Here is a 19870-nt window from a genome sequence, read left to right as displayed (position 1 = left end):
GTGGGGGGGGTGGATAAGGGGGACAGTGATGTGTGTGGGTAGTGGGGGAGGTGGATAAGGGGGACAGCGATGTGTGTGGGTAGTGGGGGGGGGTGGATAAGGGGGACAGTGATGTGTGTGGGTAGTGGGGGAGGTGGATAAGGGGGACAGCGATGTGTGTGGGTAGTGGGGGGGTGTGGATAAGGGGTACAGTGATGTGTGTGGGTAGTGGGGGGGGGTGGATAAGGGGGACAGCGATGTGTGTGGGTAGTGGGGGGTGGATAAGGGGGACAGTGATGTGTGTGGGTAGTGGGGGGGGTGGATAAGGGGGACAGTGATGTGTGTGGGTAGTGGGGGGGGTGGATAAGGGGGACAGTGATGTGTGTGGGTAGTGGGGGGTGTGGATAAGGGGGACAGTGATGTGTGTGGGTGGTGGGGGGGTGTGGATAAGGGGGACAGTGATGTGTGTGGGTACTGGGGGGGGTGTGGATAAGGGGGACAGTGATGTGTGTGGGTAGTGGGGGGGGTGGATAAGGGGGACAGTGATGTGTGTGGGTAGTGGGGGGGGGTGGATAAGGGGGACAGCGATGTGTGTGGGTAGTGGGGGGTGGATAAGGGGGACAGTGATGTGTGTGGGTAGTGGGGGGGGTGGATAAGGGGGACAGTGATGTGTGTGGGTAGTGGGGGGGGTGGATAAGGGGGACAGTGATGTGTGTGGGTAGTGGGGGTGTGGATAAGGGGGACAGTGATGTGTGTGGGTAGTGGGGGTGTGTGGATAAGGGGGACAGTGATGTGTGTGGGTAGTGGGGGGGGGTGTGGATAAGGGGGACAGTGATGTGTGTGGGTAGTGGGGGGGGTGGATAAGGGGGACAGTGATGTGTGTGGGTAGTGGGGGGTGTGGATAAGGGGGACAGTGATGTGTGTGGGTAGTGGGGGGGGGTGGATAAGGGGGACAGTGATGTGTGTGGGTAGTGGGGGGTGTGGATAAGGGGGACAGTGATGTGTGTGGGTAGTGGGGGGTGTGGATAAGGGGGACAGTGATGTGTGTGGGTAGTGGGGGGGGGTGGATAAGGGGGACAGTGATGTGTGTGGGTAGTGGGGGGTGTGGATAAGGGGGACAGTGATGTGTGTGGGTAGTGGGGGTGTGGATAAGGGGGACAGTGATGTGTGTGGGTAGTGGGGGGTGTGGATAAGGGGGACAGTGATGTGTGTGGGTAGTGGGGGGGTGGTTAAGGGGGACAGTGATGTGTGTGGGTAGTGGGGGTGTGGATAAGGGGGACAGTGATGTGTGTGGGTAGTGGGGGGTGTGGATAAGGGGGACAGTGATGTGTGTGGGTAGTGGGGGTGTGGATAAGGGGGACAGTGATGTGTGTGGGTAGTGGGGGGGGGTGGATAAGGGGGACAGTGATGTGTGTGGGTAGTGGGGGGGGGTGGATAAGGGGGACAGTGATGTCTGTGGGTAGTGGGGGGTGTGGATAAGGGGGACCGTGATGTGTGTGGGTAGTGGGGGGGGGGTGTGGATAAGGGGGACAGTGATGTGTGTGGGTAGTGGGGGGGGAGGTGGATAAGGGGGACAGTGATGTGTGTGGGTAGTGGGGGGGGAGGTGGATAAGGGGGACAGTGATGTGTGTGGGTAGTGGGGGGGGTGGATAAGGGGGACAGTGATGTGTGTGGGTAGTGGGGGCGGAGGGTGGATAAGGGGGACAGTGATGTGTGTGGGTAGTGGGGGGGGAGGGTGGATAAGGGGGACAGTGATGTGTGTGGGTAGTGGGGGGGTGGATAAGAGGGACAGTGATGTGTGTGGGTAGTGGGGGGGTGGATAAGGGGGACAGTGATGTGTGTGGGTAGTGGGGGGGGAGGTGGATAAGGGGGACAGTGATGTGTTTGGGTAGTGGGGGGGGTGGATAAGGGGGACAGTGATGTGTGTGGGTAGTGGGGGGGGTGGATAAGGGGGACAGTGATGTGTGTGGGTAGTGGTGGGGGAGGGTGGATAAGGGGGACAGTGATGTGTGTGGGTAGTGGGGGGGGAGGGTGGATAAGGGGGACAGTGATGTGTGTGGGTAGTGGGGGGGTGGATAAGGGGGACAGTGATGTGTGTGGGTAGTGGGGGGGGGTGGATAAGGGGGACAGTGATGTGTGTGGGTAGTGGGGGGGGTGGATAAGGGGGACAGTGATGTGTGTGGGTAGTGGGGGGTGGATAAGGGGGATAGTGATGTGTGTGGGTAGTGGGGGGGTGGATAAGGGGGACAGTGATGTGTGTGGGTAGTGGGGGTGTGGATAAGGGGGACAGTGATGTGTGTGGGTAGTGGGGGTGTGGATAAGGGGGACAGTGACGTGTGTGGGTAGTGGGGGGGGTGGATAAGGGGGACAGTGATGTGTGTGGGTAGTGGGGGGGTGGATAAGGGGGACAGTGATGTGTGTGGGTAGTGGGGGTGTGGATAAGGGGGACAGTGATGTGTGTGGGTAGTGGAGGGGGTGGATAAGGGGGACAGTGATGTGTGTGGGTAGTGGGGGGGGTGGATAAGGGGGACAGTGATGTGTGTGGGTAGTGGGGGGGGAGGGTGGAAAAGGGGGACAGTGATGTGTGTGGGCAGTGGGGGGGAGGGTGGAAAAGGGGGACAGTGATGTGTGTGGGTAGTGGGGGGGGAGGGTGGATAAGGGGGACAGTGATGTGTGTGGGTAGTGGGGGGGTGGTTAAGGGGGACAGTGATGTGTGTGGGTAGTGGGGGGGGGGGTGGATAAGGGGGACAGTGATGTGTGTGGGTAGTGGGGGTGTGGATAAGGGGGACAGTGATGTGTGTGGGTAGTGGGGGGGTGGATAAGGGGGACAGTGATGTGTGTGGGTAGTGGGGGGGGTGGATAAGGGGGACAGTGATGTGTGTGGGTAGTGGGGGGGTGGATAAGGGGGACAGTGATGTGTGTGGGTAGTGGGGGTGTGGATAAGGGGGACAGTGATGTGTGTGTGTAGTGGGGGGTGGATAAGGGGGACAGTGATGTGTGTGGGTAGTGGGGGGGTGGATAAGGGGGACAGTGATGTGTGTGGGTAGTGGGGGGGGGGTGGATAAGGGGGCAGTGATGTGTGTGGGTAGTGGGGGGTGGATAAGGGGGACAGTGATGTGTGTGGGTAGTGGGGGTGTGGATAAGGGGGACAGTGATGTGTGTGGGTAGTGGGGGGTGGATAAGGGGGACAGTGATGTGTGTGGGTAGTGGGGGGGTGGATAAGGGGGACAGTGATGTGTGTGGGTAGTGGGGGGGTGGTGGATAAGGGGGCAGTGATGTGTGTGCACCATCGCTCCTGCTTTACGTTCCCAGGCCACTTTCTGCAGCTCGGGAATGATCTGACAAGGGTGTATTTTTCCAGCTTATTTTTCTAACTATGAGTGAGCAGTTCAGAGATCCGATCGTTTCAGCCTCGCTAAGCCCTGCCCACAGTGAGAATGGGACTGGAGATGGCTGAGTGAGTGTGTAGGTGCCTGAGAGCAGATTTCTCCGTTGGATCTGCGTTACGCCCAGATTCAGCACTTTGAGTGAAAATGGTAAAGTCAGTCCCACACTGTCAGGGGATCAGGAGGGAAACCTGCCGCTCTCTCAGGAGGGAAACCCTGCCGCTCTCTCAGGAGGGAAACCCTGCCGCTCTCTCAGGAGGGAAACCCTGCCGCTCTCTCAGGAGGGAAACCCTGCCGGTCTCTCAGGAGGGAAACCCTGCCGCTCTCTCAGGAGGGGAAACCCTGCCGGTCTCTCAGGAGGGAAACCCTGCCGGTCTCTCAGGAGGGAAACCCTGCCGGTCTCTCAGGAGGGAAACCCTGCCGCTCTCTCAGGAGAGAAACCCTGCCGCTCTCTCGGGAGGGAAACCCTGCCGGTCGCTCAGGAGAGAAACCCTGCCGCTCTCTCGGGAGGGAAACCCTGCCGGTCTCTCAGGAGGGAAACCCTGCCGGTCTCTCGGGAGGGAAACCCTGCCGCTCTCTCGGGAGGGAAACCCTGCCGGTCTCTCAGGAGGGAAACCTGCCAGTCTCTCAGGAGGGAAACCCTGCCGGTCTCTCAGGAGGGAAACCTGCCAGTCTCTCAGGAGGGAAACCCTGCCGGTCTCTCGGGAGGGAAAACCCTGCCGGTCTCTCAGGAGGGAAACCCTGCTGCTCTCTCAGGAGGGAAACCTGCCGCTCTCTCAGGAGGGAAAACCCTGCCGGTCTCTTAGGAGGGAAACCCTGCCGGTCTCTCAGGAGGGAAACCCTGCCGCTCTCTCAGGAGGGAAAACCCTGCCGGTCTCTCAGGAGGGAAAACCCTGCCGGTCTCTCAGGAGGGAAACCCTGCCGGTCTCTCAGGAGAGAAACCCTGCCGCTCTCTCAGGAGGGAAAACCCTGCCGGTCTCTCTGGTCAGCAGCAAGCCGGTTTTCGGTCCGAACTTTCCGGAAATTCCACCTGAGGCTTCAGCTCCTCCCCTGATGTTTTTCCTTCACTTTGGGCAATCTTGGATCAGGAATTCCCAGGTGTGAGTGGGGATGTTGCACTTTTCCAAGGAGGCTTTGGTGATGCCCCTGAAATACTTCCTCTGCCCTCCTGGGACTGACATCTTGTGTTGAAGCTCTGAGTTGAGCGTTTGTTTTGAGAATCTCATGTCTGGTGAACTGGTGCGATGGCAATAATCTCTCCCTCAAGGTCAACAAAACAAAAGAGATTGTCATTGATTTCTGGAAGTGGAGAGGAGAGCATGCCCCAGTCCACATCAATGGGGATGAAGTAGAAAGGATCAAGAGCTTCAAGTTTCTCGGTGTCCAGATCACCAACAACCTGTCCTGATACCCCCCATGCTGACACTATCGTTAAGGAAGCCCATCAATGTCTCTATTTTCTCAGGAGACTAAGGAAATTTGGCATGTCAGCTACGATTCTCACAGATGCACCATCGGAAGTATTCTTTCTGGTTGTATCATAGCCTAGTATGGCTCCTGCTCTGTCCGAGACTACAAGGAACTACAAAAGGTTGTAAATGTAGCCCAATCCATCACACAAACCACCTCTCATCCACTGACTCTGTCTACACTTCTTGTTGCCTTGGCAAAGCAGCCAGCATAATTAATGACCCCACGTACCCCGGACATTCTCACTTCCATCTTCTTCCGTCAGGAAAAATATATAAAAGTCTGAGGTCACGTACCAACTGACTCTAGGACAGCTTCTCCCCTGCTGCCATTAGACTTTTGTATGGACCTACCTTGCATTAAGTTCATCTTTCTCTACACTCTAGCTATGACTGTAACGCTACATTCTGCACTCTCCGTTTCCTTCTCTATGAACGGTATGCTTTGTATAGTGCACAAGAACAATACTGTCCATTGTATGTTAAACATGCGACAATAATAAATCAAATCAAAGTCAGGCCTGACTAGGAGAGCTGACTGAGTGCGCTCAACAATTTGATGCTGGGATGTTGGCTTGATCAAGAACATTGATGTTGGTGCCTCTCTCCTGCCAATAGATTTGCAAGATCTTGCACACACAATGGCAGCGGGCCTGGACGATTGGGCGCTGGACTCGCTAAACACATGTAAAGCACTATTTAAATAAATTAAAAATAAATTATTCAGCCTTTCACCCATTTCTGGTGAGAGACTGGCTGCATCAGAAATCCAGGTCTCATAACATCACGAGAGCCGAGAAATTGGGAGTGATGCTGATTTCTCGGCTCTCGCGCAATTTTATTGGCTCGATCCACCCATCGATGGGCTGGTAAAATTCCACCCCATGCCTCTAATAAGGTCTGCCAAAACAGCTCTAACTTTAAACAGTGTTTATAAAATACCAGTTCACTTGCCCCATCAATAAAGCAGTCCTGGAACATTTAAAACTCAGCCTTCTTCTTTGAAAACAAGCCTCAGATATCAGTCATGACTTTTTTGAAATAGTTTGTAATTGTTTTGCTCCCAATTTGCAACAGCAACACGTGATGTCCAATGTGTGTATATAAAATCTTTTATTCATCCTTAGGATGACGAAACTAACATTTATTGTCCGTTCCTAGTTGCTGTGGAGAAAGTGACGACTTGTTTTACATCTATCCTACCATTGAACTCAGAAATTATATCAGGGGAGAAGTAAAACAGGCCTCAAATTCACTATCTCTTCTTTCCCACAGATTCCCGTGTTTAACCAACATAGTCTCAGAGGAGGTTTCAATAGGCAAATTGTGTATCAAATAGAAAGAATCAAGCCATGAATTTAAACCCCAAAGTACTATCCTTACAATATTGCTGCATCTTAAATGTGTTTCTGGGAAATCATCTGAAAACCAGTGTTTATGAAGAGTAGCCATAGTTGCCTATTCTATTGGACTTATTGATGAGAGGTGAATTAGGCTGGAGTACTGTGTGCCGTTTCAGCCTCCACATTTAAGAAAATATAGGCTTGCATTGGAGGTGGTACAGCGAAGGTTCACTAAATTGCTCCCTGTGTGAAGGGGTTGTCCTATAGTAAGAGGCTGAGTAGATTGGACTTACCTTCTCTGGGGTTTCAAAGAATTAGAGGTGATCTCATTGAAACTTAGAAAATTCTGAAGGGGCTTGATAGTGTTGATGCTGAGGGATTGTAACTGCTGTTCAGAGAATCTAAAGCATGGGGGAGGGGGACTGTCTCAGGATAAAAGGACTATCATTTAGGACAGAGATCAGGAGAAATTACTTCACGAAAAGCGCTGAATCTTTGAAATTCTCTACCCCAGAGAGTTGTGGATGCTCCATAGTTGAATGCAGTTAAAATTTGGGGTAGACAGATTTTTATTCTCTCAGGGAATTTAGAGATATGGGAAGTGTGTGGGAAAATGGAATTGAAGTCCAAGGTCAAACATGATCATATTGAATGGTGAAGCATGTTCGATGGGCTGAATGGCCAACTCCTGCTCCTATCTCTTATGTCTTTATGTACCAAGAAAGCCATCTGTTCAGCAGATATTTGCATCTCTTTAAACAAATATAATTGTTTAATTCAAAAGCCATATTCAACTGCATCTCCTTAGATTTCCAATTGTTGTATTATCTTCCCAAATCCCAGTCCACATTCCAAACCCAGATTCATTTGAATTTCCTTCATCTGAATCCAAATTTTCAGATAATAGACTCAAGAATGAAATCCCAAGCGTTACTGAGACTGATCCCAATGGGAATACTGGGAATCAAAACCGAGAAAGATTGAAATGTCTCTTTATCAGGTTCCCCAAGGTCCATCAGGTGACACGATTAGAGGCCTCTGTTAGTGAATGTATTTCAAGAAAGAAAGAAGTTATATTTATCTGGTGCTGCACAATGTCCCAAAGAACTTCACATCATTACTTTCAAAGTGTGTTCAGTATTCTCAGAAACAGTGAAGGAATGTGTGACCAGGTAATCAGTTTTTGCTGATGTTGCTACGTCTACCACCCTGGGGATGCTTTTGTCCACTTGAATGGGCAGATGAAGCTCCACCTTAATGATTTGTTTGAAAGATCCAATGATGCAGCAACCCACATGTCTCAGCCTATACAACTATAAGCAGCTATATAAAATGTAGATTTTACTTTTACTACTGCGTTTCACCATCATTGAAGTCAAAAGATATAACAATCAGGGAGAATTAAAATTGCCTTTTGCTGTTGGGTCTCGAAGCACAGCCAAGATCAGGAATTTTTCCTTCTGGAATTTATTTTTGCCTTGTGGACTTATGCTTGGGTGCAGTTCCATGGACTGCACTTATCTTCCAGTATCTCATCTAAGTGATCACCCTTCGTGGATGACCCAAGACAGAGAGAGCCAAGTCTGATTCTGCCTTCTCCAGGTATTCACATAAACACATCCTACTAACTACTAACTAAGGATGAAGAGTAGAAACCCTTCCTGCTGGAAGCTCTTGAGCCCTGATGGGTCATGCCCCAACAACACCCAGATTGATACAAGAAGAAAGAAGGAAGTTGCAGTTATATCATGTCTTTCACACCATAAAAACCTGCTACTTTCCAGCCAATGAAATATTTTTGAAAGTGTGGTCTCTAATGTAATGTAAGTTAATTGGTGCTCAGCAAGCTTCCAGAGGCAGCAATGTGGGAATGACCAGACCAGTGATCATTGTTGCTGCTAAAAGTAGAGAGATAAATGTTGGTCAGCCTACTCAACAGATATCAGCAAGTTGGACTCCACACTGGGAACTGGGGAAGTGTAACCTCGCCTTTAGGGTTAGCTTCCACATGGGTCAGTGTGTTTCCACATGTCACTTATTGCATAAGGTGAGGTCAGGAAGTTACTTTGATTCAATTCCCATACTGGCTGGGGATGTTCATGAAGACCTGTCTTCTCAACCTTACCCCTCGCCTGAGGTGTGGTGATCCTCCAGTCAACTCTCTATCATCAGAGGAGAGAGCAACCAATGGTCATCTGGGACTTTACCTTTTTACTTTGTGAGAAATTTGCCAGTGCAAACCAATCAAGTCAGTACGGTGCTGCTACGTAGTGCTACTATAAACTAACCAGGCCTCGACAGAGGCAGGGAAATCCAATCCAACTGCTTTTAATGTGAAGTGCGCGTACCAGAGTAATCAATTTGTAACAATCGTCTGTCTGAGGCAATAATTAATTCATAGGCAAGCATATAGTTTCATTAACCTCAAGGGCACTGTATCCCATCCTCCTGCTGTGGCATCACCTCGTGTTCTTGACCCTGCTTTGGCTGGTATATTCCTTTCCAACCTGCCCTCGCGAGTCTTTGTGTGCCTTGTGTATAATTTTCACAGTGAGAGATTTGGAATCCTGCAGTAAAGTGGTAATTATTTCACAGCCCGTCTCAGGCTGGAGTGGATGAAGGGTGCTGCACACATTCACTGCACACGCGCTCGGAGAGGTCACATCCATAAATCCTTTCGCCATTGAAAGTATTTTCAATGTCACTATTCCAGAATGTTCAAGCAGCTTAATTATGAGCAGTGATCTGTTAGTGTCTGACAGAGAAATTTTTAATTATATTCTTCCTCATTTCCCTTACTTTAATTTAAACACCCGTCCTTTACAGCACCACAGTAGCATTTTTCATGACATTTGCCTTTGGAGAGACAGCAAGCCATTTGCTCAGCAAATCAATTTGCACTTTGATTTTTACAACAAAGAATCCAGACAGCAGACACTGTAAAATATCTTACCAGCTCTGCAGTCAGAGAGAAAATCTATATAATAAAATCACAAGGTGCAGAGAACTGAGTGCTTGTGGGCACTAAGGACCCGGCAGGGAGATTACAGGGCGGATCCTGAGGTGAACGTTGTGTGTACATTCAATAGGCCTCATCTTTTCTGGGCTCAAAAAAAACACATCACTTCTCTGAACCCAGTAAATTTCCTTAACATTTTAACAATAAGCTGATCAAATCCTAGTAAAATGCATCAACATATTTTTAAAGCGTGGCTAGGTCTCTGCTGGACAGAGATTGGATCGAATCCAAGAGTTTCATTGCCGATTGATTGATGGGAGTGATTTACAGGCTGCAGCCTAATCCAGGCGATTTGAGCTCATCGCCCTCCCAGTTCGCCAGCCCACGCATCTCCCTCACTTATTTACCAGTGCACTATCCGGGACCTTTAATATGTCCTGTGTATCCTGTAAAGTGAAGTTGAATCTTCAGCTTTGATTCCTCCCTGCTCTCTTCTTTAAGATATCTTTGTTGCCCCCACCAATCATTGACTTTTTACCCTGTTCCATTTACTCCATCTCCTCTTGCATAGTTTATAATCCAACACATTACTCCCTCTCTTTAAGGAAGAGTCACATGGACTCTAACTCTATTTGCTCTCTCTACAGATGCTGCCATTCCTGCTGAATTTTTCTATTTTTAGTTCAGTTTCCAGCATCCGCAGTTTTTAACTTTAATCCTAATTGTTCTATTGGGTGGTTCTAAACAAACTGAGGGCGTAGTTTTGGAGAAGAGCAGGGGAGTTCTCTCCAGTGTCCTGATAAATATTAATCCCTCACCAAGTTACCTGCTCATATCACATTGTTATTTGGGGGACATTGCTGTTCACAGAGTGACTTCTGTTTCCCCAAGTATCACCTTTCTAAAGTACTTTGTTATCTGTAAAGCGCTTTGGGATATCCTGGACTTGTGAAAATTGCGATATAAATGTAAATCTCTCTTTTTGTCTATTTTGCTGATGTTACCATGGGAGATCTTAGTTGGAGTGGTAGAGTTAATAAATCTTCCCTTAAGCAAAGCACTGTGGATTGATTACCTGAGTGTGAAATGAATTGAAGGCAATTATATGTTTGGTGTTGAATGGATTGCCTTCATTACATTTAGCACGTTAATCTACAAGGTGGATTAATAGCAGCTTCTGATTCTGCATTGTTTGTATGTCACTGATTGAGGAATTGTTTGTCCTTTAATGCTGGAGGAAGAGAGTGTGAAGGGATGTATCTGTGAGGGATGGACAGAGCGGTTTTGTGTAAGTTCTCAGGGCAGCAGAAGGAGGCTCCAGTTCCTTTGCTGGAAGAGATGGTGCTGTGATGGCCCTGCAGGTTTGGAGGGCCAAATGGCCTCCCTGACTCCCCTCTCCTATGTTTCTCTGTCCTCCTCTACTTCCTCAGTCTTCCTCGTTCAGTGAAGAGTGCTTCTTCTCCTCCTCCAACATATGGCTTGCTTGGTGAAGTTGTGCAATTTGCAGCATTCTACTGTAATGTGAGATATTATTACGGGAGGGGAGGAGGTGGTGGGGAGGGGTGCAGGGGGGAATGGATCTGACGAGATACCTGAACCTGAATCTATTCCATTCTTGTGTGTCATTGTGTGCTTCAGAAACAACACAAAAGCAAGAACAACAGGGACCAAGTTACCTTAAAGCAGGGGTATGATGAAAAGATTGTATCATTATAGAGTAGGATGAAGAGACTGGTGTACACGGCCCATCATTTAGAAAAGATCTATGAAGTTTGACTCTGTAGCAACACTGGTGCAGCACGAGGGAAATCTAAACTCAAAAACCGGTGGCACACAAACCTTTTCTGGGCATTTTCTGGCATGGTCCATGGCTAAGAGGGTCTTTGTGTGTGTCGGAAGCAGGCAGAATGGGCGGATCATTCCCTTAAACAGCCTCTCCCACTGATTTGAAATATGGGAGTGCACAGGTCCCCTAATCTCTCCCGGCTGTACAAGGAACACCGCCTCTAATCTTAGTTAGAGAGTTAACCATCCACCACTGAGGAGCTCTTCACTCACTTCTGCTGGTGTGGATCTGGTTATTGGAAATGTCGCTTCCTGTGTTATTCAAGGATTTTGCAAACATTTTGGAATTTCAAGAGAATGGTGCTGAACTTTGACAAGAAACTCGGAGGCAGTGGTTAGCCTGTCAGGAGGAGGTCAGCCATGCTGGGACCAGAGCTCCAGGCAGCGTGACTTGGAAATGGCAGCAGAAGGTGGAAGCTGCTCATGGAGGGAGAAGGGTTTTAATGGAGGATCTGCTCATCAGGGAGTTTATTGGGAAGGCTTCTCTTACCCGTCACCGGGAGCACTGTATCAGTTAAGTGGCTGTATTTCACCAGAGGAGGTGAATAAACTCTGCCACTTCTTGCCCCCCTGACCTGCAGCCTCATGGCAGGGTAAGGCTGGCACTGCCCGTGACCATCAAGGTTAACATCAGCCTCAGTTTTTATCTTAGTGGAAGCTCCCAGGCACAGCAGCTGCCCTTAGCAATATCTCAAATTTTTGCTCTCCGTTGCTGCACAGAGCTTCTGTAGAGAAGGAGAGAGAACTTTACCATCTTCTCACAGATGGCAGGAACAGAGTACACATGAATGTGATGGCCTGGCAGGGTTTTAATTATGTAGGGTGCAATTGACTATTATAGAGTCACAATCTCTTCAAATGTTGCTGCCACTTGGACAGCTTCAATATAGATCACCTTCCAAGCTTCCTTTTCCTGGATTTCCAAGATCACTTTCCAAGCATAATTTCAGATCTTTGGCCATGTCAAGCAAAACACTATTGCTCCAAAAGGCCCACAGTAAAGGATCATTAATCTTCAATCACCTTTTTGGATCTTCAAGGCTTTTTTCAGGCCTACTTTGCTTTCTAATCCACTTTCTGCAGCTCTGTCTTTAATTTGGAGGCTATTTGCCTGCTCGTTTCCATCAACTTTACTTATTGGGACCTTTTTTTGATCCCTGTTTCTATCCCTTACCTGAAACTTCTTTCTGCGACCTCTTTCTGATCCCTGTTTTTGTCCTTACCTGGGAGCTTTTTCAGGGGCTTCTCACTGGTTTGGGACCTTCTCTCTATCGCCAAAGCCTGCTGGGAGCTGGAGGCTCTGACCACTGAGGTAAATTATTCGAGTTTCTTCACATCTTCCCCTCAAAAGACAGAAAGCTTCACTACAGTGGAAGTTTTTTATAACGGCTTTACACTTTCTTTACAAGAACCTAACATCATTAGCACCTAACAAGTAGCCCATCACACAACGGAGAGATAATAATTTCATTTTGTTTCACAACTTCAAGTCATTTTACATTACAAAGGTTTAACCAAAGCATTATAAGAAGTATGATTATCAGAATTTAAGCATCATAAAATCATAACGCAGAGTCTGCCTTTTCTCCTACACTCTTTTTCTGAACTCTCAATAGAACATCAACAATTGTTACTGGAATTCTACCACCCCGTGGTATCAGAGCGAGCGAGGAGTGGACAATGAAAATGTCCGTTGACGTCTGGCAGGATTTTCTGGTCTCAGGTCGAGTAAAGATGTAAAATCCTGCCCTATATGTTTTTTGGTAATAATGTTTTCAAGGTCTACCAAAGGTAGTTGTGACACTAGTGAACCTATAAGGGATGTTATTTTTAATCATGTTCTCTGTAAGAGGCCTTTTGTTTTCGTTGTGGCATTGTCTATCTGCGAAATGGTATTTAGTTGTTAAAGTTTACACAATATCATGGTTGCTTTTTTCTTGTTTGTAATTGGTAAAAGTTATTACTAATTTTCTTTGTATTCATGCTAACTATATTCTCAAATAAACTTTGTTTGATAACAGCTCCCTAGTAGGTCATTTGAATCAAACCTGAAGTGAAGCATCTCGTGCTCATCTTAGCCAAATTCAAAATGCAAAACTTATGATCCAGATGGAATTCGTAAAACACTTTGGATTGTTTGACATGAATTATAACACAGTGAGGATACATTAAAGTTTTCTTTAGCAACACACTGACCAGTTTGCATTTCTATTTTGTATTGGGGCTTTCAAACTTGGTGATCTGACTGTAAACCAATACCCTTGTGGTCTTCCCCTCTTCAAATATTATTGACACACATCCATATATAGGTGACATAAATTACTTTTGCCTAGGTTTCTCAACTTTAGTCCAGTAGATTTTATTCTTAGCTTCTGCTCTGTTAATGGAAACATGCCTTCAACGGGTCCTCTATGTTTGAAATGACATTGTGAATCTGATTGGCAACCAGCCCCAAAATGATCTCCTCACTCATTTCTGCTGTAGCAGATTCTGTCCGTCCATTTTCTTGATCAACACTGGATGAATGAACTTACATCTAATGACTTTTCTGCTCTCTACTCAAATAATTTTCTAGTTTATCCATAAGATGTTCCACGGTTTTTGCATGCTTTTGTATTCTGCCCACTGACCTTTCAAAAATGGAGACAATGTTCCTACTTCTTTCACAGTTTTATCCAAGTTTTTTTTAATCTTTAATTTTCTAATCCTTTTCTAAGTTTGTTAATTTTTACATTCTGGTGATTCCAGTTGCTTTTGCTTCAGGGTCAGTTGTGGAACCCAAAAAAAAGTTAATGGTGGCACAGTGGTTAGCACTACTGTTTCACAGTGCCAGGGTCCTGGTTCTATTCTGGTCTCAGGTGACTGTCTGTGTGGAGTTTGCATGTTCTCCCTGTGTCTGCGTGGGTGTTCCAGTTTCCTCCCACAGTCCAAACTTGTGCAGGATAGGTGGATTGGCTGTGTTAAATTGCCCCTTAGTGACCCAGGATATGTGGGTTGGGGGGGGGGTTAGCAATGTGAATGCATGGGTTAGGGGGATAGGCCATGGTTGGGATGTTCTGTTGGAGAGTCAGTGCAGACTTGATGGGCTGAATAGCCTCCTTATGCAATGTAGGGATTCTATTATTCCTAAAAACTTCACATGGGCATTTAATTCATTTTGGAATCTCTCTTCCATGGTTACTGACTGCTCTGTAGACTTCTTCAATGCATGCGTTATGTGCTTTTGAATTCTGAACATGCCCTTGCATACCTCACATCTCATTTGTTAGATTCTCCAAATCGTATTGGAGTTCGAGAATCTCATTGTTCTTTCCGTGATGAGGTTCTAACAATTCACCAGTTTTGGTTTTAATTCTGCATTGAACCGAGTGTTCTGATTCACCAGCAATTCTTTTTCCTTATAAAGTGTTTTCAACACAGCTTTAGAGAGGTTTCTGATGTTTGAAGTTCATTAAGTTTTAGCTGAAAATCAATCTACAGTTTTATCATTTAGACATTTCAAGTTCTCAGTCGGGTGTTCTGCGTCCTGTGACTGACGTTCAATTGTTCTCATTAAGTCTCAGTTTTTGTTTGCAAACTCATCTGTTGCGTGTGTAAACTATTTCTCCATTATTGACAATAAGCTTTGTGTGTTGGTAGTTTTTTTTGCACTTTGCTGAGATCAGTGTGATCAAATGCTTGCCATGGTGCTGTCATCACCATGTTACTGTCTCTGCCAGTAACTGTGGAACATCTTATGGATAAAATTGTTTGAGTAGAGAGCGGAAAAGTCATTGGGTGTAAGTTCATTCATCCAGTGTTGATCAAGACAGTGGACGGAGAGAATCTGCTGTGGCAGAAATGAGTGAGGAGATCATTTTGGGGCTAGCTGCCAATCAGATTTACACAGTGTCCATTTCAAACGTAGAGGACCCATTGAAGGTGTGTTTCCATTAACAGAGCAGAAGCTAAGAATAAAATCTACCCCTTCATAAGGTCATCAAGGAACAATTTGGACTTTAATACTCTGGGCAGAATTTTCCTATCCCGCCTGCCACAGGAATCGTCACAGATGGGGGCGGACCATGCAGAAGTCCCTTGACCCTGGGTGGGGGTTTCCATCTTGGGGTGAACGCAGCCAGAAGATCCCATCCTCTATTTCCTAAGTCACTTTGTAAATTGACTTTACACAAAAAAAACCTTAATCGATTCAATGAATATCGCCTGTTAATACTTCTTCCTTCATCAGGCTATCTGAAGCACAAATTGCATCATCAGCCACCATCAGTGACTGATTGGTCCCAGTAACTGTCAACATTTTAATTGGTTTATTTATTTTGATGGAGGGGTAAGGGAAACACTTCTAAGCTGCATTGGAGGATGAAGGGAAAGATTCAAAACATCCAGCTTCAGATGGCATCACTTTGGCATGGGTGGCAGCGGTGTTGGTTGAAGGGAACTGGTAAAGCAGTGCTGGAGGCATGAATTCTGTTACCCTGAGAGAGTGCGTCACATTAGACACATTAGTAACAATAGGTCCTGCTGCTGAATTCTTTCAGTAAAGGGGGAGAGATGGAAGCTAATTTAATTTTTTAAAAGTTTTCTGTTGTTTATTCTCAGCCTGAAGATCGATCTACCTTGGTTGATAGAATAGTCTGTTTACTCAATGATTTCAGCTAAGTCTTAACCCATTATTTCTACCTCTGAAATGTGCTATTTTCTACTGAACATTTTTATTCATTCATGGGTGTTGTTGACTGGCCAGCATTTACTGTCCATCCCTAGTTGCCCAAGGGCAATTCAGAATCAATCACACTCCTATGACTGCATGTAGACCAAGTCAGGTAAGGACAGATGGTTTCATGGTCATCAGTAAATTCTTAATTCTAGATATTTTATATTGAATTCAAATTCCACCATCTGCTGTAGTGGGATTTGAACCCAGGTCCCCAGAACATTAGCTGAGATTCTGGATTAATAGTTTAGTGATAATACCATTTGTCCATTGCCTCCTGATTTTGTGTAAGAAGTATTGAAATAAAACATGGCTTGGTTCTTCACAGCAGCATAGTCAGATAATAATTAACAGCTGGCTGGAAGAAGGAATGAGGTTAGGTGTTCTAAAAATAACCCAGCAACAACTTCGGGGGACAATTAAGAATGGAACATATGAAAAGTGAATAATAAAGAAAAGACTAACCAGTTAACTCATTCCTCCATACTCTGCCTAGCATCCCAGTGGAACTGGTGCAACAGCCAATGTCCCTCTGGAGATGAACTGCTGAACTATCCTCACCAACATGTGAGAAGGACAGAAGTGGAAGGGATAACATTATTTCGATTGTTCCCATTCATTGTCAGAGGAATTGACTCTTGGCACTGCCTTAAGCACAGTTACCAAGACAGAGGAGCAAAGCTGCAGGGTAATCAGAGTGGTATGAAATACTATAGCTGTGATACTATAATTGGCCAACCTATTATGGGCACTTTGTCAAACATTTTCTTAAAATCCTTACAGAGAGTCGCTGTGATTCTGAGACCGCACTCTCTGTCTGTGGGAATCTCGATCATTCTGAGACCGTGCTCTCTGTCTGTGGGAATCTCAGTGATTCTGAGGCCGTGCTCTCTGTCTGCGGGAATGGTGGTACATGCGCAAAATCCACACAGCGAGATTCATGCTTTTGAGTTCCAATCTTCCTGACCCCTTGTCAGTGGAGTGGCGTGAAAAACATCGCAAGACTGCAGCAAGTTTATTTTAATACATTAGCACATCATTAACGGGCATTCTTTCTATGCTTTTCCCCCCTCACTGGCTATTGAGCAGGTGCCAATGTGAGATCACACCGAGGTCATTTACAATAACTCAACAGAAGTGTGAACCTGTTACCTTCACCTCTGAGACAGCCAGCACCCTCCACAATGTGCAGTGCTCAGGGGGCACCAGACAGGACTCGGGTGCATGGATACGTTGAAATTGGGGCCGGGGTGGGACGAGTGCCAGAATCACCATTTTGGGGAGAGGGGTTGAAAGGGGTCAATTGAAGGCCTTACCTTCCGTTCATTGTGGGGTGACCCTTGCTTTAAAGGGGTGGTGAAGGTTGGTATGCAGATAATGCTTCCTATGTCCTCATTCCTGGGTTCCTGTCCAGATTGCAGCTGAAGGAATGTCCTCTCATGTGGGAGGGACTTGGCACTGCCATTCTCACACTCCACTGGGATGAGGCACTGGTGAGCATGGTGGGTCCCCAAGCTTGCTGGCATGAACAGACAAGGCGGAGGCAATGTAACAGAGTTAAATTTATTGGCAAATATAATACCCAGTAAAGAACAATACTGACTCCATGATACTCAGTGCAGAACAATGCTGACTCCATGATACTCAGTATAGAACAATACTGATTCCGTGATACTCAAAACAATACTGACTCCATGATACTCAGTATAGAACAATACTGACTCTATGATACTCAGTATAGAACAATGCTGACTCCATGATACTCAGTATAGAACAATGCTGACTCCATGATGCTCAGTATAGAACAATACTGATTCCGTGATACTCAAAACAATACTGACTCCATGATACTCAGTATAGAACAATACTGACTCTATGATACTCAGTATAGAACAATGCTGATTCCATGATGCTGAGTACACAACAATACTGACTCCATGATACTCAGTATACAACAATACTGACTCCATGATACTCAGTATAGAACAATACTGACTCCATGATGCTCAGTATAGAACAATACTGACACCATGATACTCAGAATAATACTGACTCCGTGATACTCAGTGCAGAACAATGCTGACTCCATGATGCTGAGTATACAACAATACTGACTCCATGATACTCAGTATAGAACAATACTGACTCCATGATACTCAGTATAGAACAATACTGACTCCGTGATACTCAGTATAGAACAATACTGACTCCGTGATACTCAGAACAATACTGATTCCATGATACTCAGTATAGAACAATACTGACTCCGTGATACTCAGTATAGAACAATACTGACTCCGTGATACTCAGTATAGAACAATACTGACTCCGTGATACTCAGAACAATACTGATTCCATGATACTCAGTATAGAACAATACTGATTCCGTGATACTCAGAACAATACTGACTCCATGATACTCAGTACAGAACAATACTGACTCCATGATACTCAGTACAGAACAATACTGACTCCATGATACTCAGTATAGAACAATACTGACTCCGTGATACTCAGTATAGAACAATACTGACTCCATGATACTCAGTATAGAACAATACTGACTCCATGATACTCAGTACAGAACAATACTGACTCCATGATACTCAGTATAGAACAATACTGACTCCATGATACTCAGTATAGAACAATACTGATTCCGTGATACTCAGAACAATACTGATTCCATGATACTCAGTATAGAACAATACTGACTCCATGATACTCAGTACAGAACAATACTGACTCCATGATACTCAGTATAGAACAGTACTGACTCCGTGATACTCAGTATAGAACAATACTGACTCCGTGATACTCAGTATAGAACAATACTGACTCCGTGATACTCAGAACAATACTGATTCCATGATACTCAGTATAGAACAATACTGATTCCGTGATACTCAGAACAATACTGATTCCATGATACTCAGTATAGAACAATACTGACTCCATGATACTCAGTACAGAACAATACTGACTCCATGATACTCAGTATAGAACAATACTGACTCCATGATACTCAGTATAGAACAATACTGACTCCTTGATACTCAGTATAGAACAATACTGACTCCGTGATACTCAGAACAATACTGACTCCATGATACTCAGTGTAGAACAATACTGACTCCATGATACTCAGTACAGAACAATACTGACTCCATAATACTCAGTATAGAACAAGACTGATTCCGTGATACTCAGAACAATACTGATTCCATGATACTCAGTATAGAACAATACTGACTCCATGATACTCAGTACAGAACAATACTGACTCCATGATACTCAGTATAGAACAATACTGACTCCGTGATACTCAGTATAGAACAATACTGACTCCGTGATACTCAGTAGAGAACAATACTGACTCCGTGATACTCAGAACAATACTGATTCCATGATACTCAGTATAGAACAATACTGACTCCGTGATACTCAGAACAATACTGATTCCATGATACTCAGTATAGAACAATACTGACTCCATAATACTCAGTATAGAACAATGCTGACTCCATGATACTCAGTATAGAACAATACTGACTGGGTGATACTCAGAACAATACTGATTCCATGATACTCAGTATAGAACAATACTGACTCCATGAAACTCAGTATAGAAGAATGCTGAATCCATGATACTCAGTATAGAACAATATTGACTCCATGATACTCAGTATAGAACAATACTGACTCCGTGATACTCAGAACAATACTGATTCCATGATACTCAGTATAGAACAATACTGACTCCATGATACTCAGTATAGAACAATACTGACTCCATAATACTCAGTATAGAACAATACTGACTCCATAATACTCAGTATAGAACAAAACTCACTCCATAATACTAAGTATAGAACAATACTGACTCCATAATACTCAGTATAGAACAATACTGACTCCATAATACTCAGTATAGAACAATGCTGACTCCATGATACTCAGTACAGAACAATACTGACTCCATGATACTCAGTATAGAACAAAACTCACTCCATAATACTAAGTATAGAACAATACTGATTCCATGATACTCAGTATAGAACAATACTGACTCCATGATACTCAGTATAGAACAATACTGATTCCATGATACTCAGTATAGAACAATACTGACTCCATGATACTCAGTATAGAACAATACTGATTCCGTGATACTC

The sequence above is a fragment of the Carcharhinus amblyrhynchos genome, chromosome 23 (assembly GCF_965287045.1).
Source record: "Carcharhinus amblyrhynchos chromosome 23, sCarAmb.v2.hapA, whole genome shotgun sequence".
Lineage (NCBI taxonomy): Eukaryota > Metazoa > Chordata > Chondrichthyes > Carcharhiniformes > Carcharhinidae > Carcharhinus > Carcharhinus amblyrhynchos.
Note: the sequence above shows the minus strand (reverse complement) of the source record.